Source organism: Carlito syrichta, unplaced genomic scaffold, assembly GCF_000164805.1.
Source record: "Carlito syrichta isolate Samal-C Ts95f unplaced genomic scaffold, Tarsius_syrichta-2.0.1 Scaffold304229, whole genome shotgun sequence".
NCBI lineage: Eukaryota > Metazoa > Chordata > Mammalia > Primates > Tarsiidae > Carlito > Carlito syrichta.
In genome coordinates this window covers 442,695-445,518 of record NW_007248325.1, presented here as the reverse complement: position 1 = coordinate 445,518, position 2,824 = coordinate 442,695, and positions in this window count along the sequence as shown.

Genomic DNA, 2,824 nt, shown 5'->3' with positions numbered 1-2,824 from the left:
AATCAAGTTTCTCTTATACACTGAAGACACAGTGCAGAAAGCTTGAGCACTAAACAGGTATAAATCTGAGTTTGGGTCTCAGGTCTTCCTTGGCCAAACGATAATCTCTCTAAACCTCAGTATTCCTGTGTTAAAAAACAAAAAACAAAACAAAACAACAACAAAAAACAGGAGTAATAGCACCTCACTGAGTTTTAGGGATGATTTAATGGTACATAGGCAATCCTTGGAAAATGACAGTGTTCTAGGTTGTGTGAAATGGAAACAAAGGGAAATTATACCAACAAGAAAAGAAGTAGAAGCAGAGGAACTTCTGTTAGCACAGAGAAGGCAGAGATGTTACAATGATGATTTTCAAAGCCCTGCTTTCTGCAAACCTTCGTCTTCCCAAGGAGCAGAGCAAAAAGACATCATAGTTAGTGGGTTTTACTAGCCCAGCTGTTAAAGCAACGCCCCAGCGACACGTCCAGAATCTAAAACAAAACCAAACCTCAAACCTAGGCAGTGGTTAAGGAAACAAGCCGGTAAGAATGAAACATTTACTTGTTCAGTTATTCACTCAGCAAATATTGACTAAGCACTTCCACTGTTCCAAGCACTGGGGATATGGCGGAGAACAAGACAAACCACAACCTTTGGTTGGTGGAGCTTTTATTCTAGTGTAGAGGCAGGCAATATGCTGGTAGATGGAGAATATACTGTCAGGCCCTGAGGGATTCCTCGAAGAAATGTTGTCTAGCAGGTGAAGAGACAGAGAGATGAAGTAGGGAGGGTGTTTTTCAAGATAGGCTTCTTCTGGACCCTGGTGGCTCACGCCTGTAATCCCAGCACTTCGGGAGGCTGAGGGGGGAGGATTGTTTGAGGCCAGGAATTCAAGATCACTCTGGGCAACAAAGTGAGACCCCCCCCCCATCTCTACAAACAAAACCCATAAATATTAGCTGAGGTGTGGTGGTGTGTGCTGTAGTTAGTTTCAGCTACTCTGGAGGCTGAGGCAGGAGAATCACTTGAACCCAGGAGTTTGTGCCACTGCACTCCAGTCTGGGCAACAGAGTGAAAAAATAAAGGATAGACTTCTGAGGTATGTCTAAAATAATATTTAATAAGCCGGACTTGGTGGCTCAGCCTGGAATCCTACGCCTTTGGGAGGCTGAGGTGAGTGGATTGCCTGAGGCCGCGGGTTCAAGACCCACATGGGCAACTTGGCGAGACCTCATCTCTACAATAAATCAAAAAATTATTAGCCGGGCATGGTAGTGTGCGCGTGTAGTTCCAGCTACTTGGAAGGCTGAGGCGGAAGGATCACCAGAGCCCTGCAGGTCGAGGCTGCGGTGGCTGGGAGCGGCCACTGCACTCCGGTCTGGGCAACAGAGTGAGACTCAAAAAAATAAAATAAAATAATATTTAATAGAATGTAAATTAAATGTATAAAGACTAAACGTTGCTTCATTACTTTATCTTCCAATAAGCAAAGACGTTGTCTGAGGGGGTCATAGAGAGAGATGCTGACCAGTCATTTTCTTCTTTATAGGAAGGTTTGGCAAAATGAGTCCTGAATACTTGTCCTAGCACATACTGAGTGCATTTGGATTAGTTATATAATCTCTCTAAGCTTCAGTATGAGACAATAATGTCCTCTTTACAAGATGTGAAACCAAGTTAAAAGATTAAAGTATGTGAAACGTCCAGGACATTTTTTGATACTCAAGAAGTATTTGTTCCTTTCTCTTTTCTTGGGGTAGGATTTAACAAAAAGAAAGCAATTCAAACTAAAGCCAGACCCCTAGGTTTGTGGAAAGACAGGCATCTTGATTGTTGGGCTGATGACTTTGAAACTGAACTTCTGATGGCATTTGCGGATTACTGAGACTTTTGGAGAGACAGGACACATTTGTGTCCTTTAATTACAATGAAGACAGAGGGCTGGGCCTGAGCATGCCTTCAAATTCCTTCTAGCTCTGTGGTTCTAAACTTGGCTTCTGCCCTTTCTTTTTTCAAGCGAGAGGTTCCTAGATATGAGTTCACTGTCTTTTGCAGATCGCCTTTATCGCAATCGTCTGGGAACTCGTTGTAAAACTAGATCCCCGTCTCCCAGATATATATTATGTCTATATATATATCTTGAGTTGGGGTCTCACTCTGCTGCCCAGGCTGGAGTGCAGTGGCACAATCACAGCTCACCACAGCCTCGACTTCCTGAGCTCAGGTGATCCTTCCACCTCAGCCTCCTGACTACAGACATATGACACCACACCCAACTAATGTTTTTTGAAACTCATTAATTCATTTTGAGTTGTGGGGTACAAGCGAGGGTTTGCTACATAAATAGGCTGCATGCAGGGTGAAGTCTGGGCTTCTGGCTGGCCCTCACTCCCCTGGTAGTGGACCAGATACCCTTTGCATTGTCATGTGCTCCCACCCTCCTGTCTCCCTCCCTCCCCTAGCAGTGCCTAGTGACTGCCAATCCCAACCTTGTGCTAATGTGACTAGTGTTCAGGGCCCATTTATGAGTGAGAACATGTGGTATTCAGTTCTTTGTTTCTGTGATAGTCCACTTAGTATAATGGTCTCCACCTGCATCCAAGTAGCTGCGAAGGCCATGATTTTGTTCTTCTATATGGCTACGTAATATTTCATCATGTATATGTACCACATTTTTTTCATCCAGTTCACTTTCAATGGGTACCTGGGTTGGTTCCGTGTTTTTGCTATTGTGAATAGCACAGCACTAAACGTGTGTACAGGTGTCTTTTTGGTGGAGTGATTTATGTTCCCCTGGGTATATTCCAAGGAGAAGAATTGCTGGATCTTATGGAAGATCAAT